This window comes from Bubalus bubalis, chromosome 22 (genome assembly GCF_019923935.1).
Source record: "Bubalus bubalis isolate 160015118507 breed Murrah chromosome 22, NDDB_SH_1, whole genome shotgun sequence".
Taxonomy (NCBI): Eukaryota; Metazoa; Chordata; class Mammalia; order Artiodactyla; family Bovidae; genus Bubalus; species Bubalus bubalis.
This window is the reverse complement of record NC_059178.1, coordinates 51,802,810-51,830,347: the sequence shown is the minus strand read 5'-3', so window position 1 is coordinate 51,830,347 and position 27,538 is coordinate 51,802,810. Positions and strand designations below refer to the sequence as shown.

At 34.3% G+C, this 27,538-nt stretch overlaps 1 protein-coding gene across 3 annotated transcripts in view; it reads left to right on the top strand.

The window, feature by feature from the left end:
• The first annotated feature begins 2,453 nt into the window (after nucleotides 1–2,453).
• CDH19 (cadherin 19) overlaps nucleotides 2,454–27,538 on the top strand; it is a 79,327-nt gene continuing 54,242 nt past the window's right edge. For all 3 annotated transcript variants that reach the window (XM_044934532.2, XM_044934533.2, XM_006057573.4), the window contains exon 1: nucleotides 2,454–2,728. The gene's annotated coding sequence lies outside the window, so the exon portion shown is untranslated. The remainder of the gene's footprint in view (nucleotides 2,729–27,538) is intronic.

The window sequence follows — 27,538 nt, the reverse complement described above, 5'->3', positions numbered from 1 at the left end:
ATACATAATAGTGTTCTCCATGACTGCGGTGATCAGGAGGTAGAGCTTTAATTCTGTCGACCAGACCACAGCTGATTGAAGCCTTAACATCTTATTTAAGTCATCTGGATCATCTATGCTGAGATATATGTACAGCTAAACTTTCTGACTGAAGTTTTATCTCCAGGGATTGAGCCTGAATAACATTTGAATTTGTCCTCTGCCTGCTGTTAGGTCTGAACTTCATTAGCTGCCCCATTCTGCAGCTAGTCATTAGATTTACATTTCTTAATTATATTTTTTTAAAAAAGAAATTGGTGGCTCTTCAGAGCATTAATGAATTGTAATATGTTCATTTAAATCTTAGATTAACTCAATTCAAACCTAGTTTGAATTCTTCTGAAACTACACACTCTTTTCAACAGCCTGCTGTCAGATGACATTTGTAGAGTGCTCCCGGACTGCATGTGAAAGCTGATGATTGTTTGCTAGAATGTCTCTGTGTACTTATGAAGCAGTATCTGTGTCTCGGGAATGGCCCACCCTCCCTACGTTTGTTCTATGATGTGGAGACCTCCAGTAACCCGTAGTGTACCGGTGGCTCTGTCTCTCCTATGGATAGTGCTGTACTTAATTCTGAGCTCTTCCTTCTGTGTAACAGTCATGTTCCACGCCCTATTTCTTTACTCTCCCACTCCTAGATGTAAGGAAAATGTGGTAGAGGTAATCCGTAAGCTTTTTTGATGGCCAGTCCCATCAGTCCCGTCAAGTCTACATTCTTGGTTGTGATATACAGACTTGCTGGATTCCCCAATGTGGTATTAAGAAACTTTCTTCTTCTAGGGACTATAAACTCTTAGACATTTGGAGCACTTTTTGCCTAGATTAAAAACAAGTCTAGTTGGTCACTTTGCATAGGTGTTTTTTAACAGATCTTTAGTTAACGAAATAAAAAATTGCCATTAATGGTATTCTACATAAAACACATAGTTTCAAACTGTTCACTATTTAGAAAGTTTGTTCCTGTCTCAGCAGATTTTCTACAGTCCTGATTGCCCCTTTAGTGGTTTTATAACAATCAGTGTATAAAACGCTGACCCACACTTGCTCTCTTTTGCCTGAAGATAAGCCCTCGGGACATCTTGTTGAATAGGGCTATTGGTTGAAAAAGTATAATTTCAGTTCAGAGTGGAGCTGGAGACTGTATCAATGCAGGAAACTATACCCCATAAAATATTAGATTCGTAGTCCAAAACTGGAATATAGATGAATTGGGAGTTCATTACGCAAGTGAAATAAGGCATTCACAGAAGGATATGCTGCCTGAGTCCACACACATGAGGTGTCTAAAGTCGTCAAACTCAGAAGCAGGGGGTAGAATGTCAGTTGACAGGGCCAGGGACAGGTGGAAATGGGGAGCTATTGTTCAACAGGTGTAACATTTCAGTTAAACAAGAGGAGCGATTTCTAGAGATCTGCTGTCCAACATCATGACACTAGTTTACAGTCCTGTACCACGCACTTTAAAGAAGTTGTCAAGAGGGTAGCTCCCATGTTAAGTGTTCTTACCACAATTAAAAAAAAAAAAAGCTAACAGGGAAAAAAAACATTTTTTGTTTGGTTTTGCTGCATGTTACACAGGCCTTTACATTTCTTTAGTAAATGGTAACCAGAATTGTTTTATATGAACTCAAAAATGAATTAAGCATGAATCAGATAACCTATATCACATAATCTATATCGTTCTCATTAGCATTGGTTGTAATCCCTTTCCCCCTCTGCTTCCATTGTTATGGTAAAAAGAATGAACATGCATATCCTCCAGATAGTGCAGGATTTGTCTATTTCTCAATTTGAGGCTGTTTCCTGCAATGCTTGCATATGTAAACCATAAAAGTGTTAAAATTTATAGACATCGATCATGGTGTTAAACACTGTTCATATTCTTTAACCTTTCTCTGATTTGGTTCAAAAGTGATTTTTAATTAAAAATAGCTTGAGTAACAGTATAGAGTGTAAACAGTATAGAGTGTAATATTATATAGTTCACTATAAACAACAGTAACTATTTATAACAAAACCTAACTATAAATTTGATAAAATAAATAAATTTAGGTAGTTCATTTACCAAGGGAAAGAAGAGGATTATAATTTAGACATTGCCCTCTCTTTCTGTATTTTACTTCATTCCTGAATTTAGGAGCAGCCAGAAGTCATAGAGACAGAGTTTAAAAGCTCTTCTCTTTTTAGCAACGTTTGTGCCTGCTTTAAATTGATCATTTGTTTCATCAGCTAATCCTCAAGTAGAGGGCATGTCCTTTCCACTTGCAGAATTCTCTTACATAAGTTGAATTCCCTCCTTATCACCTCAAGCCAATAAGCACTTTATTTTCTTTTTTGTTTGTTGTTAGGAAAAAGAGGGGGAAAAAAATCATAGCTATTTGCTGGAGCTGTCTGCATTTTAATCCCAGACTATGAACGGACATCAGAGTGCCCTTATGATATTTTGCACAAAGGCTCAGTGTTCATGGCTCTACTCAGAGAACCCAAAATAGCATTCAGTAAGCAGTGACATACTGAGGGCTTGGTACTACAAGCACAAGTGCCTGTAACTCGGAGCAATGTGGCACATGTAAGGCTCGAGGAGAAGCCTGTGAAGCAAAATCGGGGCAAACTCTCCTACTATTCTTTATGTGCTTCACGTGAATTTTGAATTTCAGTCTCTTCAGACCTTATTGAAGATATACAGGTAAGAATGTGATCAGCAGGCAAGTATTAATTATATAAGCTAACTCAAAGAAAATAGAGCAAAAAAGTAATTGAAAAACTAATTTCCACTTCATAAGGAAAAAATTTCTAAAAATCTCCAAACTTGGCGTGTACATTGAACATTCTCTAAAACAAAGATCAATTTAGCATCTCTGCCATTCAGATTCAGGAAAATAAAAGTTCTTTATATCTAGAAAATTTAAAACAAGTTTCTTGGGAGGAATGTAGCATCTTTCTCCAGGATTTTGTTTCTTAATTTTTTTAAAAATATTTACCACTCAACTATCAGATGCCATGTCAAGGTTTAAAGTTATAAACCTTAAAGATATGTGGAAATATTTATTTATAGAATAAATATTTTAAATAATAAATTATTTCTTAGTAAATGATATTCATTGTGGAGATTTCCACATATTTGAATAAAATTATATGTTTCTTTGGAGGATAATTTCTTATTAAAGTTGACATATACTTATTTTATTTTCTTTCTTTTCGTCAGGTTTTTTTGGTTATCCAATTTTTCATTGACTTTCAAAAATTCTTAAAGTGAAAAAGCTTAAGTAATTAAGAATGTTACAAAAATAATAATAATAAAAGCAAATTTTTGAGCACATTATGAATATAAATACATACATATTCAAACATGTACACATATTAGCTTTCAATCTATTATATCCATTACATGAAGGTTAATTCATCAAATATGAAATACACAAAACTAAAAATTAAGAAAATGCAAATTGTGAAAGGGATTTATTATTGTCTCAATTCTGATTTGTTGCAAGCAATTTTAATTGGGTTATTAATTTTAATAAAATATTTCAATGTAAATTTGCCAAAGCATTTAGTAAATCTATAACTAGCATATGAAATAACATATTAAAAAGTTAACAAAATGTATAAGTAGAATGTCAAAGTTTTTCTCAGATTATGTAAATTTATAGTTCAGGTCTATCAATCAGTTTATTTTTTTAATTACTATATCTGGAGAGAAGACTTTTTATTTGCATAAAATATTTGCTAATTTAGAATTATAATTAAGATATATCTATATATTAGATCTATTTGCAATATCAAATAAAGTAATAAAATAGTATACTTTCATATAATATTTATTTCAAATTCAAAGTACTTTAAATGTCTAAATATCACTAATATGCAAATAAATATTTATCATTTTAAATTTGAAAATATTTAGATTTAAATATAATCTGAATATTTTTGTTTACCAAATATTTTTAACAAAATATTTTAAAATATTTCCAATAAGAATAAACGTACAAATTGATAGGTCTAGAATTGCTTAAATTTTTAAATAATGAGTTTATGAAATCTAGAAATCATTTGCTCTCATCTTCTTTATATGTGTTTTCTTTTGCAACACTTTTACCGATGACTGAAATGAATCAGATCATTAGGTAAATTATATAAAATTTTTACAGTTTCAATTTAGCATGTTTTTTATTTGTTTCCTTTTTTGGTTAAACACATACACTTTCACACAATTTTTAGAAATCTTAAAGCATAGATTATCTACTTACACATTTTGTTTTATTTTGTTTTCTCTTTTGAAATATTTCTAAGGTACTTATCTCCAGAAAATTTTTTAAAATTATTCAATTAAATTATCATAAATTGAAGTTTCTTTAAACTGACGTGTACAAATTCTTCCCATGCATTCATAAGAAATCTATTGCTAGAAATTTATCATAATATACCACATGTAATTTGATAAATAATAATCAATAACTAATTATGAACTTTTTGTCAGTCATGCTCTTAATATTATTTTATATGTCAAGTGTTACAGTATAGTATTTGACAAGTTATTGAGTAGTAATGCAATAAGAATATATGCATTACACAGTTTAAAAGAAGATATTAATTTTCATATCCCTTTCTTTAGATTAGGATTTATTGATACTGACCATAATATTTGAGGACTATGCTGATGAACATGAGGAACTGGAACTTTTATATTTTGTTGTCATGATGACTTTCCTTAAAAACTATGATCATCTAATACCTGTATCTTTGTTTTGGTGTAACAGATTAAGGATAAAACACAAATACAGAACTTCATAACCCATATGAATCCTTTCTTTCTCACAGTGCTGATAACAACTCATAATTTGAGAAATGAATGAGTTACTTTTGCCATACTGACCAGAAAGATGTTTGACCTTTCTTTTAAAGGCTCACAGTGTTAGAGTTTTGTTGCCACCACTCAGTTAAAAGAATTCAGCTCAAAAGCTCTAAAAATCTACCTTTTCACAACTTCTAGAAAACCAGTTTCTTTTTGAGACAATGCATGCCCTTTTGAAATAATGCATGACTATTCAGAAGTGATCCAGTCAGACAATTCTTGTTTCACATTAAAAATAAAAAAAAGTGGCTCTAGAATTAGTAAAGTAGAAATATTTTTGTCAGAAGTTTGTCTCATTAATTAGTACTCAGGAAAAGACATTCAGGATCATCAAAAAATGTCTTACAGTTAAAGGAAAGCATATAATTTTTCAGAGACTCTGCTTTGGCATCTGAAATCAAGTTTGAAATGTTATCATAGAACAGTGACTTATCAATATACAAGATCAGTACATTTACATTTTTTTCTGCTCCTTCCTTCTAAGAACTTACATGATAAATGAATTTCGTAACTTAGCAGGATAGTATATTAAAGTGGGAGTACTCTTGGCACATCAGTTATGGCTAAAAATAACCTAGGTAATTTTCTCTAAGTGCAAAATTTAGAAATGTCATTCCTGTGAAAATGAGGAAATTGTACATAAATCATGGGAAAGGAAAATGCCACCGTTTTTCTGCCTTCAAGTTGAATTATAACTGAATTGTTTTCAAGAGTTTGCCATCTATTTTATTCTTAAAAATCTCTAGTGGAGCATCAGTGCCCTCCTTTTTTAAGAGGTTTTTTTTTTTGTTTTGGTTTGGTTTTGGTCACGAGGCTCGTGGATTGTTAGGTTTGCTGAACCCAGGCTCTGAGCAGTAAAAGCACAGAGTCCTAACCACTGGACCCCTAGAGAATTCTCATTACCTCTTTTTTTGTTTGTTTGTTTTGAAGTTAGTTGATTTACAATGTTGTGTTAATTTCTATTGTACAAAAAGTGATTCACACACATTCCCTTCTCTATTCGCTTCTCCAGAAGATCTTCCTGACCCATTCTGTATTGCAGGTGAATTCTTTATTGTCTGAACCACCAGGAAAGCCCTCTTTTTCATATTATTTCCCCTTAATGGTTTATCAAAGGATATTGAATACAGTTTCCTATATTATACAGGAGGACTTTGTTGTTCACCCATTCTCTGCATGATAGTTCACATCTGCTAATCCCAAACCCCCAATCAGCCTTCCCTCACCATCCTCACCTGGCAGTCACAAGTTTCCTCTCTCATATCTCTGAGTCTGCTTCTGTTTCATAGATAAGTTCATTTGTGTTATCTTTTATTTTTTATTGTATTTTTTGAAGCATCATTACATATCACTCATTTAATTGCCCTACAAATGAGCTCTCACTGTAATTTCTATGTTAAAAATTGTTTATTAATTCCAAATGGGCAGAGACACATATCTGCTTTCCTGTCATTTTCAACTACTTCGAGAGACACATCTACCATTGGAACTCATCTCGACCTTTAGTCACTCTTCAATTCACTCTTTTCTAATTCTTGAGAAGCACTTATAAAATTCTTGAGCTATTCATCACGAGGCACCAGCCTTTGTTTTTTTTTTTTTAATTAATGCAAAGAAGCCAAATCTGGACACTTCAGGTACACATTAGCACTTGTTATGGACTCCTCTGGTGATGAGTTAAAGAAGATATCTATTTTTCATGTTCATTTGTAATACTGATTTTTCTTATTAAATATAACTCACTATCAAACTCTACTTTCTGGATAGCATATAGTTTCTCTACCAAGAAACTATGTAACTATCACTGTCATCAGTTCAGTTCAGTCGCTCAGTCGTGTCCAACTCTTTGCAACCCCATGAATCGCAGCACGCCAGGCCTCCCTGTCCATCACCAACTCCCGGAGTTCACCCAGACTCACATCCATCGAGTCAGTGATGCCATCCAGCCATCTCATCCTCAGTCGTCCCCTTCTCTGTCCAAAACCTCTTTAAACATTGACTGGTTGTATATGTCAAAAATTGTTCAACTAGCTTCAACAATTAGAACTGTCTTTTGGACTCTGTGGGAGAGGGAGAGGGTGGGATGATTTGGGAGAATGGCACTGAAACATGTATAATATCATATATGAAACGAGTCGCCAGTCCAGGTTCAATGCACGATACTGGATGCTTAGGGCTGGTGCACTGGGACAACCCAGAGGGATGGTACGGGGAGGGAGGAGGGAGGAGGGTTCAGGATGGGGAGCATGTGTATAACTGTGGTGGATTCATGTTGATATATGGCAGAACCAATACAATATTGTAAAGTTAAAAAATAAAATAAAATAAAAAAGATCTCCAAAGTTTTTACACAGTAAACAATGCATCACAATAATGCATTGCATTTCTAAATGTCAGTTTATTTCTGTAGGATAGAGTTTTGGACCTGAGTTTAGTAGATTAAACAGTCTGAAATTCTTAACATTCTTGGAAGATATTTTCTAATTTCAAAATATCATTCCAAATTATTTTGCTGGTATGAATAACAACTAATAACAAGAAGCTATGGATTAGGAATTTAGAGGTCACAGGAGATTAGTGCATATCTTTGAAAGATTTATGAGGTAGAATTGACCATAGATGAAACTTGAATATGCATGAGAGGTAAAGGAGGAAAACATTAAACAGGGAATTTTTATTCAACTGAGAGTTTCTGAGTGGAGGCTGGTTTTATTTGGTGAAAGAAACAACATAATCATGATGTGGAGGGCCCACTCCAGTATTCTTGCCAGAAAAATCTCATGGACAGAGGAGCCTGGTGGGCTACTGTCCCCAGGGCCAAAAGAGTCAGACACAACTGAAGTGACTGAGCACACATGCAAGCAATGATATGGAATGAAGAATAAAAGATGATTATTGAGGTGCCTCTTGGAAAATAGGTTTGTAGATTAGGAAATAGATACGTACAGACTATTCAGGAGATTGCTTTGTGATGCTTCAGTATATAAATACTAACTGAAGCTGGAAAACCAAGAGATAAACATGTACTGAATGAGCAAAAAATTTTTTAAGAATGGACCTTCAGAATTTAGGGCAAGAAAATTAGATGGAGATTCTACAGGCAAAAGAGAAACACAAATGTGTACGGAGATTTGCAAACCAAAAAAGGGAGCATTTTTAAAAGGAATGTGGTTATTGTGAAGGCAACAATATGTTATACCACTGTTAAGTTAATCTTACAGTAATAAATAAAAGTGGTTTTTAGATTTTGTTAAAATATAATGGAAAATCCCTTTTTCTGTAGACTGAATGAGAGAACGTGAAGACAGTGAATGGACATTTATTCTGTCATATTTCCCCTCCATTTGCTTTAATATTTACTTTTGGATGTTGTGCCTTTTGAATTAGTGTTCTAATTTCCTGATCTTTTCTATCCAATTTTATATATCTATGCATCAGTATTCTAGTACCTAAGAGATTTTCTCATATTTATCATTTAACCACCCCTCCCCCCAGCTTTTAAAAACTAGTCACTAGATTCAACTTCATTAGATGGTTTTTTTTTTTTTTTTCTGGCAATGACTAAGGTGATTGATTTAGACCTCCCCAAATATCATTCTGGGCTTCCCTGGTGGCTTGGTGGTAAAAATCCTCCTGCCAATGTAAGACATGCAGTTCGATCCCTGGGTCAGAAAAATCCCCTAGAGAAAGACATGACAACTCACTCCAGTATTTTTGCCTGGCAAATCCTATGGACAGTAAGTTTCTACTCCAAAACCTGACTTTTCACATAATAGAAACTGTGTACATTAGCCTTGGGTGTATAAACCTGCTGTGTGTGCTTAGTGACTCAGTTGTGTCTGACTCTTTGCGACCATTTGGACTGTAGCCCACCAAACTCCTCTGTCATTTGTATGCAGTCTGCAGCAAATACTTCCTATTATTCTTGTTCTGTCTTGGAAGGAGTTCTTTTCTCTACGATTTAAGCAGCATTCATATTGACAGTTAACTCCTTTGATTCTTTATTCCTGTGGTAATGGGGATTTACTACTGATTCTCTTATACACTCTAAGGATGGATTAATTAGAGGGTTCTGAAGAAATCTGGGATTATAAACGTTTAATGGCTTGTTTTGTGGCCTAATACTACCTTTGTTTTGCATTTGGCGTGTTCCAGGTGCAGTCCCAATTCTTTTTACCTGACTTATCACAACATATACAGAAGTCAGGTATATTATCTCATTTTGCAGTTGGAGAAACTCAACCTGAGAGTGTTTAAGTACCTTAGTTAATGCATGCATGCTGAGTTGCTTCAGTCATGGCCGACTCTTTGTGACCCCAGGGACTGTAGCCTGCCAGGCTCCTCTGTCCATGGGATTCTCTAGATTAGAATACTGGAGTGGTTTGCCATTCCCTTCTCCAGGGAATCTTCCTGACCCAGGGATCCAACCAGTGTCTCTTACATCTCCTGCATTGGCAGGCAGGTTCTTTACAACTAGAGCCGGTTTGGAAGCCATACCTTAGTTAGTACCATGCAACTATTATCTATAGATGTACAAGTCTTTACATTTTATTTAGATTCTTCTTAATAGCATTAATTTAATGTTACTAAATGAGAATTTAAATAAATAATATAATTAAGAAAAAGAATCAGTTGAAAATTACACAGTTGATTTAATTATTTACTTCATGTCATACCTTTGTCTACTATTACACGTTCTCAGTTATTCATAATAACTATCCATTCTAGATATAATTTGGCAACCAGAAGGTTACTGCTACATGATCAGAGCCATACAGTAAAAGTCAAGCTGAGAACTAGAGCAAATCGTTCTCTTGAAGAGAGAGGAAGCAGGATAAGGTGGGAAATGTCTGCTTGGAACATCCACCCGACCACGTAGTGTACCTCTATCCTAAGAACGGTCTCCAGACAGGTGCTTAGATAACACAGGGCATACACAAGACTATCAATCCAGCTGTGGGAAAATATAAGAATTTCTATTTTTGTTGATGCTTTATCTCCTTCTTTTGCATTTCATTTTTCCGTGTGTCTTGTGAAATATCTGTATAGTCATAGAAGTTGTAGAAGTAAATGATTAGTATACACATGCATGGCAAACGCTGGAGTCCACCTGAAGTGTTTTTCTTTTCCTGATAAGAGTGTAAAACATGAAAGTTGGGAAACCACTGCTCTAAAAATAAACCCTGGCCCATATCTACACACATATTTCTTTTCCAAAATATTATCCATATTCCAAAATCCTTCAAGCACATTGGTTAAAGGTACCCACTCAGAAGGAAGCAAGTGCCCTGAGTTTAACTCCAACCCCACCCCACATGGCTAAGCAAAGTTGTTAACCTACATGTGCACATTTTCTTCATTCATAACATAGCACATAGAATGCATACCGTAGAAATGTTGTAAGACAAGTCATTTAAAAAGGGCATAGTATTTGTATAGTTATAAGCATGGATTATGCATTCAATATTAGTTAGATAACATGATGATAATAATGATGAAGGTGATGATGGTGGTGGTACTGTCCTCAGTCTACTTGCCTTAGAATCACCTTTAGAGACTGTTAAAAATACCTCACGGATTCGGAAACTGTGGAGTGGAAAATTCACATTTTAAAACAGTTTTCATTTCAAACTAATGTAGAATAAGTGTGTAAATCATTTCCCTCAGCCAGAGGGAATGAACCAAGCAAGTTACTGTGTACTTTACACACAAAAAGATTAGGGCATTATCTTCATGCAAAGTAAAAATTTTTCAACTAGATAACATGTAATCAGGTCCAACCTAAAATAATAAAAGAATTGTCACATAAGTTCACAGTTTAGTGTAAAAACCATTACTACCATTTTCAAAAAAGTATTTTTGCTTAAATGCTTTTAATATTTCACCCAGTTCACCTGAGTCCAATACTATATGGTTCTATGAAACTATTTTATGAATTTTAAAATTTTGCTTTGATTCTACACACACAGATACACATACACACATAGACACACACACACAAGCAAAAGAGCAGAGTCTATGACTTTAAACTTTCTTTTCATTCACTAAGTTTTGGGTCTTTAAAAAATCCATGTTTATATTATGCCTTTTTCAATAACAAAATCATATTTTCCACACCATTTGGCAGTGGTGCTTACTAAGTATTGCTTTTGATGGTAGAATAAATTTATAGATATTATAGTTATAAAGAAGATGTACTGAAAAAATTGATAATTGAAGAAAAGAACATTTGGTTGATATATTTGACTAGGCTTTATGTAGCTACTAATACAACATCAGCAAAAATTGTCAGAGTACAACTATGTCTTTATTTACTATAGTAAGAAGTGGCTAAAAAGATTTCCAATAAGTGGAAGACAAAATAATATATTTACAATGGAAATTGAGGACTAAATAATAAATGTTGCAATAAATTCTTGAGAGACTAAAATATATTGTTGATAAGAAAGAAAATATTTTTTACTTTATCTTGTCTTTGTAGAGATATATAAGTTCAAATCAACAGGTGGTATTTATGTAATGAAAATAATTAGCCAATAATGTCATATAATCACACAAAACAATGTTTTAGGCGAAAAATGCCTCATTTGCATGGTTCTATGATTGTGGAATTCCCAACTCTTTAATTTATGGGCACAAAGCTTTTCATTAAACATTGACGGTAAATAAATAAAGAGAAAACAACTCAAAGCTCCCTCAATAGGCAATGAGTATATAATTGAGATTTCTTCATATGTCAGTATAATCCTAATCAGTGGCAATGAATGGACTGGGTCTACATACATCAATACAGATGAGTCTAACTCATAGATTAAATATTCAATTTGAGATAGGCTTTACATGATATCTCATTCATGAAGATTTTTAAATGCTGAATATATGTTATTTATAAACATCCATAGAGTAGATTGTTTTATCTATAGAAAAAAATCTCTTTATATTCAAGATAATAGTTATCTTTTTGGTGGAAAAGGAGGAAGATTCATAATATTTCATTATGTAAATATTAACATTGAAATACAAAAGTTAATACTTCAAAAGTTTTATAACACTCATTTTGCTCAAAGAAAAAAATACTTATCAAAGTAGACTAATAAGTAATTGCCAAATTTTAGATGGAATTCCAATTGTTTTTAATATGTTTACATGTGTGTATGTATAGATATGTAGTATAATTATGTATACATATTTTAATTACATGAGAATATAATACATATTATAAATATATTATACACATATTGCTTTAATATGTGTGAGTGTGTGTGTTTTGTGTGTGTGTAACAAATTTTTGTGTGTGTAACAAGTTATTGTGTGTGTTTGCATCTTGGGATTTGATATACAATGTATAATTGAGAATAGTTCATGGATAGGTACACTTTCTTTTTGAAAATTTTAGACCCGCCACTATTTTATGAATGTATGAATGTAGATTTATCTTTACTTATATATTTCTTTTTATATATGCTGCTCTCAACTACCTTTTATCTTTGTAATCATACATAAAGTAAAAACAATAGTAAAATATTTAATTCTTTATGGTAAAATTTTATGTCTACTTTTCCTGTTTTAAATGTTAATTAATATCATAGAATATAAACAGACAACAAAGAAATATTTTCTGTTTGCCACCTCGAATCATAGGAATGGTACCAGAGGGAACATCAGTCTATCTATCTATATCAAATATAGCTCCAAACAAAAAAATTATTACCTTATTTAAATTATGTCAGAAAGTAAAGATATATATTATACACTCCCCGGGGGTGGAAAGAGGGTGGGGGGAAGACTAAAATCTGTTATTTTCCAGGAAATTCATTATCCTAGCTAACCTTAAGTTTAAAAGTCATTCATTATAACTTTGATGAAATGAAGTTTCCTTTCAAGTTTTTGTTTTTAATGGAATACCCCAAGTTGATTTTAGTATTTCATAGATTGCAGCCATGCATGTAAAATATCCTGGTTATGTGTTTGAGAGTTGTACCCAAATCAGAATGCACCAGATAGATGAGGAAATCCCAAAGAAAAACATACTCAGTATAAAATATTTTAAGCATATGCTTTAAAAATACTGAAGAAATGGCAGAGGAATTAATTCAGGACCTAATATTGTGGAGAAAATATCCCAGAAAAATGCGGACTGAACTGAACTAGAGAAACGAAGATTTGATATAATGCAGAAGAAGTTAACTGAATTATACAGGCTATGGAGATTTGTGGCCCGTTTGACTACGCTTAATATCTTAACTTGGAAATTACTTAACTTGGGCAGCCATTTGAAATAATGTTTTTGAAATTAATATGCAAATACACTTGTCCCTGGGCACATCATATTTCTCTCCATCTCTGACCCTATTCAATTTCTTGTATCCTTTTAGCTTAGGCATTTTTATCTCTTCTGTTACTCTGACAAGTCTTTATTCCAGCTATTATCTATAGCTGGCCTCTGTGACCTCCTTTCTCTCATTACTTTCTATAAGCTCCTTTCATCTTTCTTCTCTTTTTAATGGGAGATAATAATTAGTATCTCATTGAATTAAAGGAATATTAACTGGAAAATACAGGGAGTACTTCCTATGGTGTTAAGAATCTAGTTGGTGATTTTATTGGGGTGCTAAACTAGGTAACCAAGTTCTCAGCAATCTCATACCACAAATGCTTGAGTCAGTGGGCGGTACAGTCACTCATTGTCTCAAGCTTGATTGAAACTCCATCCTCTCATACTACAGCATCTGGTTGCCTAAGAAAGGAAAGATAAAGACAAGAGAACTATTCAAATGTCTTTTACTGCTTCTGTTCTGAAACATAGATGTATGGTTTCTACTTATATTTCATTAACAAAATAAAATGAATCAGTTCAGTTCAGTTCAGTCGTGTCCGACTCTTTGTGACCCCATGAATCGCACCACGCCAGGCCTCCCTGTCCATCACCAACTCCTGGAGTTCACTCAAACTCATGTACATGGAGTTGGTGATCCCATCCAGCCATCTCATCTTCTGTGGTCCCCTTCTCCTCCTGCCCCCAATCCCTCCCAGCATCAGGGTCTCTTCGCATGAGGTGGCCAAAGTACTGGAGTTTCAGCCTCAGCATCAGTCCTTCCAAAGAACACCCAGGACTGATCTCCTTTAGGATGGACTGGTTGGATATCCTTGCACTCCAGGGGACTCTCAAGAGTCTTCTCCAACACCACAGTTCAAAAGCATCAATTCTTCGGCACTCAGCTTTCTTCACAGTCTAACTCTCACATCCATACATGGCCACTGGAAAAACAATAGCCTTGACTACACGGACCTTTGTTGGCAAAGTAATGTCTCTGCTTTTGAATATGCTATCTAGGTTGGTCATAACTTTCCTTCCAATGAGCAAACGTCTTTTAATTTCATGGTTGTAATCACCATCTGAAGTGATTTTGAAGTCCAAAAAAATAAAGTCTGACACTGTTTCCACTGTTTCCCCATCAATTTCCCATGAAGTGATGGGACGGGATGCCATGATCTTCGTTTTCTGAATGTTGAGCTTTAAGCCAACCTTTTCACTCTCCTCTTTCACTTTCATCAAGAGGCTTTTTAGTTCTTCACTTTCTGCCATAAGGGTGGTGTCATCTGCATATCTGAGGTGATTGATATTTCTCCCGGCAATCTTGATTCCAGCTTGTGCTTCTTCCAGCCCAGCATTTTTCATGATGTACTCTACATATAAGTTAAATAAGCAGGGTGACAATACACAGCCTTGATGTACTCCTTTTCCTATTTGGAACCAGTCTGTTGTTCCATGTCCAGTTCTAACTGTTGCTTCCTGACCTGCATACAGATTTCTCAAGAGGCAGGTCAGGTGGTCTGGTATTCCCATCTTTTTCAGAATTTCCCACAATTTATTGTGATTCACACAGTCAAAGTCTTTGGCATAGTCAATAAAGCAGAAATAGATGTTTTTCTGGAACTCTTGCTTTTTTGATGATCCAGTGGATGTTGGCAATTTGATCTCTGGTTCCTCTGCCTTTTCTAAAACCAGCTTGAACACCTGGAAGTTCATGGTTCACGTATTGCTGAAACCTGACTTGGAGAATTTTGAGCATTACTGTACTAGTGTGTGAGATGAGTGCAATTGTGTGGTAGTGTGAGCATTCTTTGGCATTGCCTTTCTTTGGGATTGGAATGAAAACTGACCTTTTCCAGTCCTGTGGCCACTGCTGAGTTTTCCAAATGTGCTGGCGTATTGAGTGCAGCACTTTCACAGCATCATCTTTCAGGATAGCTCAACTGAAATAATATCAGCTCCACTAGCTTTATTCATAGCGAAGCTTTCTAAGGCCCGCTTGACTTCATACTCCAGGATGTCTGGCTCTAGGTCAGTGATCACACCATTGTGATTATCTGAGTTGTGAAGATCTTTTTTGTACCTTTTTTCTGTGTATTCTTGCTACCTCTTCTCAATATTCTACTTCTGTTAGATCCATACCATTTCTGTCCTTTATCAAGCCCATCTGTGCATGAAATGTTCCCTTGGTGTCTCTGATTTTCTTGAAGAGATCCCTAGTCTTTCCCATTCTGTTGTTTTCTTCTATTTCTTTGCATTGATTGTTGAGGAAGGCTTTCTTATCTCTCCTTGCTATTCTTTGGAACTCTGTATTCAGATGCTTATATCTTTCCTTTTCTCCTTTGCTTTTCACTTCTCTTCTTTTCACAGCTATTTGTAAGGCCTCCTCAGACCTTGCTTTCTTGCATTTCTTTTCCATAGGGATGGTCTTGATCCCTGTCTCCTATACAGTGTTACGAACCTCTGTCCATAGTTCATCAGGCACTCTGTCTATCAGATCTAGTCCCTTAAATCTATTTCTCACTTCCCCTGTATAATCATAAAGGATTTGGTTTAGGTCATACCTGAATGATCTAGTGGTTTTCCCTACTTTCTTCAATTTCAGTCTGAATTTGGCAATAAGGAGTTCATGATCTGAGCCACAGTCAGCTCCCGGTCTTGTTTTTGCTGATTGTATAGAGCTTCTCCAATTGTGGTAGGGATATTGGTAAGCTATGATAATGTCTACCATAGCAATCAAAAGATTTTAGTTCCTTTTTTACTCTCTTATTTCACATGCCAGTCACAGCCATTTCTGCTTACTAATTATTTAGATGTTAGAGATGGTTAAGGAAATCCTACAGAACTAAAGGTAGGCTTTTCTTAGAAATAGGATGAAAGGGAAGATACCTTGTGGACAATTACAATGGTCTCTGAGACTGGAATCACCTCATGCTACTCAGAACCTTTGCCTATAATTTTTGCAGAAATCTCAACCTCAGTATTTCCAAACCGACTAATCTCTTTTGAATTCCAGTTAGACATCAAGTTTTGTTAATCCTGTTTCCATATTATTCATTGTGGTCCTCATTCATATTATCTATTTCTGGGAACTGTGATTGACCTGACTGTTGGAATGCACTGAAGCCTTCAATTGGGCAACAAACTGTCATGGTGGATGGGAGAAACAGAACAACCATTTCAAAGTCCTGGAATTGCAGATGCCTTTCAGCACTCTTAGAGAATTAACATTATTTCTTGAAAACTGACCTCATATTACTAATGGTTAAAATAAATAAATATAAATATGAAGGAAGACATTGAGCTGGGAAACAATACAATAGGTAATAATAGAGTCCCCAAGATACTTCAACTGAAATAGTTCAAGAACTTAACACTTTTATATTATTAATATCTTTGATTCTGCATTTAAGTAAGTAGTGGTTGTGGTTTAATTTCTATTGTGACCCCATGGACTGAAACCCTCCAGAGTTCTCTGTCCATGGGATTTTCCTGGCAAGAATACTGGAGTGGGTTGTCATTTCCTTCTCCAGGGGATCTTCCGACCCAGGGATCAAACCCCAGTCTCCTGCATTGCAGGGAGATTCTTTAATGACTGAGCCACCAGGGAAGCCCATTTAATTAAGTAGAGAAGCTTTTAAATAGATTCACACAAATGCAGAGTATCTTCTGAAATGTATATTGAGGCAGTTCCACAACCTTGGAAAAAATGAACTTCAAGGCACAGTTCAGCAACCTTCTCCCAACCATCCTATAAGGAATGATAAAGTTGCTTATGGAATAAGGGGGGTTGTTAAGAGGCATTCCTTGTTTTTCTTTTATAAAAAGATCTGTCAAATTAAAAAAGAAAAAGGAAAAGGATTTCAAACTACTTCCTCTGTGATAATATTACCACTCACATCCCCCAGAGCCTCATTTTACTGCCTGTCCAGCCTAAGATTTTATAGAATTTGCTCGCTTCACATCTTTAGATCCTAATATGAAACATTAGACATGCTTCTTTAAATTAATAAAGGGAAATATGTTATTTTATTTTTAAGTAGCATGTTAGAAACTAGGACTTTAAGAGTTTATTTTTTTAAGCTTTGGAACTTCCTAACCATTGCAAAGTGTGTCTTTTGGTATGCTATTTTGGCCAAAACTCCTCAGTGATTTTCTGAAGACAGAGACATTGTATTAACTGCCATCTGCTTGTCTCTTTGAGGAGCTGGCTAAGTTGAGCTTAGTTTTAGCTTTACACAAGCCTTTCAGAATACATTATATTTTATAAGTTTTCACAGATGGAATAATTATCTTTATATAACCAGGAAGAGGTCATAGAAAAGACAATTTGTAATTATATTCAGTAACAAACTGTATAAGTGCATAGATTATCATATTTTTCATCCCTTAAGTCATAATTAGTCTTCTTTGAAAAAGTAATTGTTCTGAGTCACAGTGGGATCATTTTCAGCCCATATATGCCCATCCAATATCACACATTGCTTCAAGCATGACAATGTTTATCTGTCAAGTCACTTAGCATTCTTGGAAAAAAATAATGATATTCAAATCCTTTGAAAATACTTGTAGAACACATACATTAGGACAATGTATCCTACACTATGTTTGCAATAGTCATTTATAAAGATTTTATATGTGCATGAAGTTTGCAGAAATAATAGTAGTTGACTACTTCAAAGTTTAGAAATAAAGAAATCATTAGGTGTTTACTACCCAGGTATAGGTTGCTATTTTTATAGAATTACTTTAAAATACTTACATAACATATAGTGTGCATCAGACAGTATTCTGTGTACATTGACTCATTTAATCAAGATAACAACCCCAAGTGATATGCCTTATTTTCATTGTCATTTTTCATATGACAAAACTGAGGTATGTAGTGTTAGTCGCTCAGTCGTGTGCGACTCTTTGTGATCCCATGGACTGAAGGTCCCCAGGTTCCTCTGCCCATGGGATTTCCCAGGCAAGAATAGCAGAGCAGGTATTGCCCAGCCACACAGCAGTGGGTGGTGGGGCTGATCTTGTCATAGACATCTTTGCTCCACAGGTGACGCTCTTAACCCCATTGAGCGGACTTAGAACATCACATTTCAACATATTTAGGAGAATCACCACACTTAGGAAATAGTAAACTCTTGATCTTCATTATGGTACTACATAACCTTACTTTATGTAAAATAGCTTCATAATTCATTATAAAACTATGTGTATATCTGTATAAACTAAATAAATATTAATACTAAAAAATAGAAATGCATATTCTTTTACTCCATTTATAATTCCTCAATTCAGAGATGATTTCTATTTGCATTTGAGTGCATAGTCTTCCAGGCTTTCTTCTCTGAATTTGTCTACATTTATGGTCAAATTAATGGAATCATTTTCTAAGTAATTTCTTTCTTTCACCTAGCAAAGTGTTGCACCATATTTTCATTTCATTAAGTGCCTTTACAGCATAAGATTTAGTAGCTGAATAGCATTATATTAACATGAATTTCAGGCTTCCCTGGTAGCTCAGTTGGTAAAGAATCTGCCTGAAATGCAGGAGACCCGGGTTTGATTCCTGGGTTGGGAAGATCCCCTGGAGAAGGGAATGGCAACCCACTCCAGTGTTCTTGCCTGGAGAATCCCATGGACAGAGGAGCCTGGCATGACCTCACAAGAGTTAGACACAACTTAGCAACTAAACCACCACCAACATGAATTTTGAAACTTATTTTTTATTCACTTGTTTCTTTGTCATCTATGAGAGAAATTTTTTATATCTTCTCCAAATAATTAGATACAAGGTATTCAGGGATTTTTCCAGTGTTTTGAAATTACACAATGATAGAAAAATATAGAGAAAAATATATGAGTTTATCTTCCAAAATACTGTATTAGAATATCTTTTTAGGTATTAGAAATAGAACACTGTTTTATTCATCTATATTACATGTTTTCATGAGAATGTTATATGAAAAAAAATGTTTCAGAAAATAAAGTTTTTTGACAGTAGTCACACACGAAAATACATATGAGAAGTAGCCAGTGGACCTGCAATGGCTAAATTAAAATTAGATTACAAAATTCATAAAGACATAGTTAAGTTTTGTACATATTAATTGCATTGGCAACATGTAGTGAGGAATATAGTCCAAAAGGAGTTCAGGTGAACCTTCAGTAGAGAGTTATACAAAGATTTAGCCTTGAAGTTATAAGAATGAATCCCATTTTGGAAGCTTGTGGAAGGGAAAGAAAAGGTGGGATACCAGATTTTTTTAAATGAGATTTTGCCAATGTGTATTTCATCAACTGAAATCTGTATGTATCTGCCCATTGTGGAATATTTTGCATGGGCATTTTCAATCTTATCAATGTACAGCCTTCACATGGGGCTCACTAATCCACAGCCCTCCCTGAAAGTGAGTGAAAGTCGCTCAGCTGTGTCTGACTCTTTGTGACCCCATGGACTCCCCTCCCTGCTGCTCCAAAACAGAGCTCACAACAGCCAGCCCAGGAATTAATTGACTCTACATTTTAGGATACCGCACAAGTAGTGTTGGAGAAGGCTATAATGTCAAGAGGGCTTAGGCGATTTCAGCCACAACATTGCTTCATCTGTAGCATACACTCTCAATTCCACAGTAAATGAGTAAAATATAAGTCTAATGAGAATTCATAAACAGACCAAAGAAAAAGGTCTTTTACATCTAACTCTCTTAAGAAAGAGTTAACACGTGCTTAATTATAATTTTTGGTTCAAAAATTGTCTTCCTTCTCACTTATATCTGCAAGCTATATCCACTCATTTCTTATTATATTCCTATTAGCAGTTCTGAGAAAGCCATTTAAAAGCCTTTATTTATAATGTCACTCTAAGAGACTGCCAAGTTTCCCTTGATTTTTAAGAGATCACAAATAGGATTAAGTTTCTATATTTATCTGATCCACACTTCCCCAGCTCCAACTTTTATCTTCCCCCACACAGCCACCAAATCCATCATTCTGACTTATTCTTTCTTTGCTTTGTGACCTCAAGAATCTTTAGAGTTAGAGGGAAAATGTTGGTCTAAAAGGAGATAATAGAAAACATTTTATTATGTCTAGTTTCAAGACTGGTCCAAAAGTTAAAATGCAATTTAGAGAACTTTATTCAGCTTTAATAACATGAACTACCCAAGACAGATGTCATACACAATGTTAGAAAGCTATGCATTTCCTTTCTTCTATTCAGGAAAACGCAAAGTATATTGTAGACTCTATGACCTTAAAATTAGATATACAATCCTACCTCTATTTGCTATTATGTAGATCACTTAAAATTTCTCAATAGACATCCCTTCATATGTGAATATAATATATTATATGAAATATACTTTTCTATATTAAAATCATGTGATTCTACTTGGATATATTATATTGATGCTTATAATGTTATTCAAATATATTAATAACTTTATTAGATAATATTGTGTTAATGGCAATGCCACCTTATTTTAATATATTATATATTTTGAAAAATACTATACTATACTCTACATTTTATTTAATATTTATACATATATCTAGATACTGGCACTGATATTAAATCCAAACAAGCTAACATGATTCAGAGTAATGGCATGTTTTTCTCTATGTTGACATATTATGCATGGGGGATAATATAAGTATATGTATATAGTGTATAATATATACAGTATTTATACTGTATATAGTATAATTATACTAATATATAATTATTATATAAATATAATAATAATTATATACATATAATATAGTGTATGTATATACTGTATATAAAGGGGGATAGATGTAAGTATATGTATACTTATAGCTGATACATTAACAACACAACACTATAAAGCAGTTATCCTCCAATCAGAAATAAAAATTTAACAAAGATAGAAATATTATACAGATTCATATCCCTGTATTCACCTGATTGGAAAATAAAACCAGGATTGCCGACGTAGGTCAGAAATGTCACTGGTTATTTCTCTAGGGCCCATTTCAGACATATTAATTGATAACAGTTTTCCTTATTAGCCTGAACTCAGCTCTGGGTATCTCTCTTCTGACACCTCTGACAGCTGCCAACACTCTTCAATCAAAAAAGGACCATTATTTGCAACAATTTTTCCCTTCTCCTGAAATGTATGACCACTATAGAAAATTTGGAATATGGAAGATAGCAAACAAAGCCACAATAGTTCATCATTCAAATATGCTTACTGCCACCATTTCATTCTATTTTTATACTGAGTTTCAAACGACAGGGTATTGTATTCCTATCTGTTTTGTTATGATACAGATGCATGAAATAGTGATAACTTAACTTTTAAATATTTCTGTCATATGCTTAAGCTGAAAAAATAACATAAGGTAGAACAGTCATTCAAGTTTAATAGATATTATGCTTTGATAGCTTTAGGTTGTATCAGAGGAGAAAAATGCCACAGATATTTCTAAACTTCAACTTAAACCGGTTTCTCTTTCTCCTATCATCTTAACTATCATAATAAATTCTGTGTATTATTTTTCTTTTCCTAGACTTAGTTTAGAAAGCCAATTTATGAGAATAATTTATAATGTATCATCTTATAATTTTGAAACATTTGGTAGCATATGGTCCCTTAATTTGAACTTCAATTTTTTATACATTTTTTCCTACATAATTCAGTTTATATTTACCTCTAAGTGGACAAATTTAAAATTTTTTTGAGATATAAAGTGGTAAAGAAAATAGCTGTTAGTTTATAGATTAAACTAGCTTTTAAATATATACTAAATTTGGACAAATTATCACCACCATGTCCATGTATGTGCTCAGTTGTGTCCAATTCTTCGTGACCCTGGGGACTGTAGTCTACCAGGGTCCTCTGTCCATGGAATTTTCCAGGCAAGAATATTGGAGAAGGTTGCCATTTCCTTCTCTAGGAAATCTTCCCAATGAAGAGATCAAAGCAGAGTCTTTTGTGTCTCCTGCACTGCAGGTGAATTCTTTACCTTTGAGCCATCTGGTATGCCCATTTAGTGGTTGCCCAAATTTTTAATTTCATTAACTTATTATGGAGTTCTGTTTTTTGTATATTTTCATCAACTGCTGGTACTAAAATATTTAATACTTTCTGTGCATCATATTGATTTCACAAATATAAAATAAATCATTGTTATTTTTAGTATTGAAAATATGTTTTAAATACAGTTGAAAATGCAGTGCAAATACTCATTAACCAATTTCAAGAATATTAATTATCAGGAGGACCAAAAATTATCAGTTGACCAGAAAAACGATGACTAGCAAAATTAGCAATGCTTTTATCACCTAGTAACCAATTCATATTAAATATTACAGATTCATAAAAATGTAAGGATAAGAATGTGTTTATACAAATCAAGGTCTACACAATGTCCTCACTTTACACTTGTTCTTGTATCTTTTAATCTAGCACAATATCTTCTTTAAAACCCCACACTTTTTTTGTCAAACTACTAACATGTTGAAGCCTCCCCAGTCCCATCCCTCTACATTGTCACAGAGCACACAGGCTTTGGGTTCCCTGCATCATATAACAAATTCCCACTGGCACTTTACATGTGGTAATGCATATATTTCAATGCAAAAGGACAGACTTTTGGACACAGTGGGGGAAGGGGAGAGTGGGGATCTTCCCCAACCAGGGATTGAACCTGGGTCTCCTGCATTGCTTGTTTATTCTTTACTGTCTGAGCCAGCTGCTGCTTCTACGTCGCTTCAGTCGTGTCCGACTCTGTGTGACCCCATAGATGGCAGCCCACCAGGCTCCCGCTGTCCCTGGGATTCTCCAGGCAAGAACACCGGAGTGGGTTGCCATTTCCTTCTCCAATGCATGAAAGTGAAAAGAGAAAAGTGAAGTCGCTCAGTCGTGTCCGACTCTTAGCGACCCCATGAACTGCAGCCTACCAGGCTCCTCCATCCATGGGATTTTCCAGGCAAGAGTACTGGAGTGGGGTGCCATTGCCTTCTCCGGGAAGCCTAATGCATATGTTTGAGTGCAAAAGAACAGACTTTTGGATGCAGTGGTCGGGAGGAAAACGTAGGAAGATTTGAGAGAGTAGCAATGAAATCATATTTTTTTAGCAGCAGTAATAAGATCCCCTGGAGAAGGAAATGGCAGCCCACTCCAGTATTCTTGCCTGGAAAATCCCATGGACCGCGGAGCCTGGTAGGCTACCGTCCAGGGGGTCGCAAAGAGTCGGACACGACTGAGCGGCTTCACTTTCACTTTCACTTTCAATGAGGGATAACTGACAGAACAAACCACACATATTCAAATTGATGTGGGTTTCTTTGGCATATTTATACTCTGTGAGACCATCATCACAGTCAAGATAATAAACAAAGCCATCACCTCTTGATTTTCTCTTACGCTATGCTAAGTCACTTCAGTCGTGTCCGACTCTGTGTGACCCCATAGACGGCAGCCATCAGGCTCCCCCGTCCCTGGGATTCTCCAGGCAAGAACACTGGAGTGGGTTGCCATTTCCTTCTCTAATGCATGAAAGTGAAAAGTGAAAGCGAAGTCGCTCAGTCGTGTCCCACTCTTAGCGACCCCATGGACTGCAGCCCACCAGGCTCCTCCATCCGTGAGATTCTCCAGGCAAAAGTACTGGAGTGGGGTGCCATTGCCTTCTCCGGATTTTCTCTTAAGACTCTTGGTATTCCCTCCTTCTTCTCCTCCAGCTCCATGATCTCTCAAGAACTTATCTGTTTTCTGTCATTGTAATAGGTTTGAATTTTCTAGAATTATATACAGATGGAAACATGCAATCTGAATTATCTTTTGTCAAGCTTCTTTCATTCAGCATAACTATTGGGGATGTTACTTTGTGCATCAATAGTTCATTTATTTTTACTACTGAGCACGATTACACCCCATGGATGTACCACACTTAATACATTGAACTGTTGCTAGGCATTTGATTTGTAGTCAGTTGGGCTATTTTAAATAAAGCTGCTTTAAACATTCTGATAAATATCTTTGCATGGATGTGTAATTTTATTCATCTGGGGCAAATACCTGAGAATAGAATTGCTGGGTCATATGGCTGGTGTATATTTAAGTTTTAACTTAAAAACCTGTTTTCTACACCGGTTGCGTCAGCTTCCATTCTCACCAGCAGTGCATGAAAACTATATCCCATTTGGTACTGCAATCTATAGTATTAATTATTTTATGTTGATTGACTGTGCTTTTAATTTTTTTTTTAATTTTCAGGGATTTTTATTGTTCAATTTGCATTTCAATAGAGGAGACCAGTGTTAACTACTCCACAATTATAACTATTTACTTCTCCTTAGTTCTATTGATATTTGCTTCATGTATTCCAAAGCTCTGATATTAAATTCACTTATGTTCGGGAATGTTAGGCCTATTTGATAAATTTCCTTTTATAATCTTTATAAATGCTCTTGTTATGTCAGATGATATACCTCTTATCTTGAGGTCTTGTTTCTGAGATACTGATACATCATTTCAGCTAACATGATTATTATTTTATGGTACATTTTTCTCCTCCTTGTCCTTACAACCTATCTGTGTATTTATAATTACATGATTTGTTTAGTACATTGTTGGGTTAAGTTTTTAAATTCCAAACTGACAAACACTGCATGTTATTTGTAGTGTTTTATTAATCTCATTTTACTGCAGTGACTTATTTGGTTGAATTTGCTATACAATCTTGAGTTTACTTCTTCTCCTGCATTCTCCTGTTTATTCTTGCACTAATAAAAAATTTCTAGAATCTTACTTTTCCCTTTCTTGGTCACATGATACAGCATTTTGTTTATTTTTAGTAATTGCTCTGGTGAATTTGGTGTGCATCCATCATTTCTCACAGCAGCCTACTTGAGCAATTGCTACATCACTTTATCTATAATGTAAGAAGTTGAATAATAGATAGTGTAATTTCCCACATCCCTTTATTTTCATCATTATCAGCATTGATTTTATTCTACATGTTATATACCCTGTAATATTGTTATTAATTTCTAAATAGATATTTTTTAAAGTATTAATAAAAATACAAAATAGCCTTTTATATTTACTATACATATTTAATATTTCCTTCTAACTCGTTATTTTATGTTGGTCCACATGTCCTTCATTCTGAAGAGTTTCCAGTTAATAGTTTTACAGTGCAGTTGTGCTGTTGGTTAATTCTAATGTGTTTTATTTACCTTGATTTTGAAGGATATATAATCATAGGTTGAAAGGTTTTCTCTCAGAACTTTATATGTGTCACTCTCTTTTCATCAGTTATTTCTGATGAGCATTTAATGGACATTCTCATTGTTTCCCTTTTTATTCTAAATTTTAATTTTTAATAATTTTACAATAACATGATTTTTCTCTTACTTGTTTGTTGAGTGTCTTTTTAAATGTGATATTGTTCTGCACATTTAAAAAACCATTGGTTATTATTATTTTCTCTCCTTTCTCTTTTGGACTCCAATTATATAGATGTTATACTACTTGAAATTGTCCCATAGTTATTGAAATTCTCTTTATTGTTAAAAATAATTTTTTCTGCTGCTGCTATTATCTCTCTAATTTGAATAATTTAAAAAATAATCTTTAAAATCAATGGTATTTTCTTCTATAATGTTTGATCTTTTGATATAACCATTTTGGTTTTAAATATTATATCATTCAGTTCTAGGAGTTTCTTCTTTTTTCTTTCTTTGTTGTGTTTCATTATGTGATCACTAAAATATTTGATTTAGACAGTTATCATCAATAACTGGCAAAACTTTAAAAGGAAGAGTGATGAGGAAATTCATAATAAATGATTCAAGTGCCAGTACATGAAGCTAATAATGAAACTCAGGAACAAGAACACATCAAGACTGGAAATAAAATGTGACAAAAGTAAGAAATGTTTGCCTTAAGATATGAAGCAATATGAAATGTAGAGTATCAGTTATGAGTATTGTTGACAAATATGTAAAATTGCATCTAATCAAGATTATACTAATTTAAAGTAAATTAAGAAACACATTAAACCACACTGTGGGGATGCAGTCAGAAAAATCCATAATGTGCGAAAATCCATAAGATCAATAACTTTTCTCAACACATAAATGGAAAGAAAAGTTAAATTTAGAGTGATGAGACTTGTGGATTAACTGAGATGTAACAAATGTCTCAACAAACTACATGGTGTGGAAATAGCTGAATCTTGACTCAAAGATGCTTAAATAATTTTACTTTGAGTATTGTTTGAATATTTGATTGTATTGAAGACATTCTTAATTTTTAGTAGTCAACTTTGATTTTTAAAAAGGGTACATACATACACACACACACACATATATATATATATGCCATGTGTGTCCAAGTTTGCTTGTGTGTGTAATGAATCATTAAAATGATAGGACATTTCAAATTTTTTTTCTTTCTTTTTTTTTTAATTTTATTTTATTTTTAAAATTTACAAGATTGTATTAGTTTTGCCAAATATCAAAATGAATCCACCAAAGGTATACATGTGTTCCCTATCCTGAACCCTCCTCCCTCCTCCCTCCCCATACCATCCCTCTGGGTCGTCCCAGTGCACTAGCCCCAAGCATCCAGGAAATAGGTGTGTATACAGATTAAGCAAGACTGATCATGTCTTGATAATTTTGAACCTAAATGATGGTGTTCGTTATACTATTCTATGCTTAAATGTATGAAGATATCATAATATAAAGTTAACTTTGATGGTATTTACCTGACATTTTATTTTTTTAATTTTTTTATTATTTTTTTTTACTTTACAATATTGTATTGGTTTTGCCATACATCAACATGCATCCGCCACGGGTGTACACGTGTTCCCCATCCTGAACCCCACTCCCTCCTCCCTCCCCATACCATCCCTCTGGGTCATCCAAGTACACCAGCCCCAAGCTTCCTGTATCCTGCCTCCAACCTGGACTGGCGATTCGTTTCTTATATGATATTATACATGTTTTAATGCCATTCTCCCAAATCACCCCCCTCCCCTCTCCCACAGAGTCCAAAAGACTGTTCTATACATCTGTGTCTCTTTTGCTGTCTCGCCTACAGGGTTGTCGTTACCATCTTTCTAAATTCCATATATATGCGTTACTATACTGTATTGGTGTTTTTCTTTCTGGCTTACTTCACTCTGTATAATAGGCTCCAGTTTCATCCACCTCATTGTAATACATATCCCTGCTAGTGATAGTTTTCCAAATTTATTCAAAATATCTTTTCATAAAGAAAACTGTACTTGTTCCAAATGTTTTCATTTTTCATTGCTATCAGAAATATGCATTTTATCAATTTCTA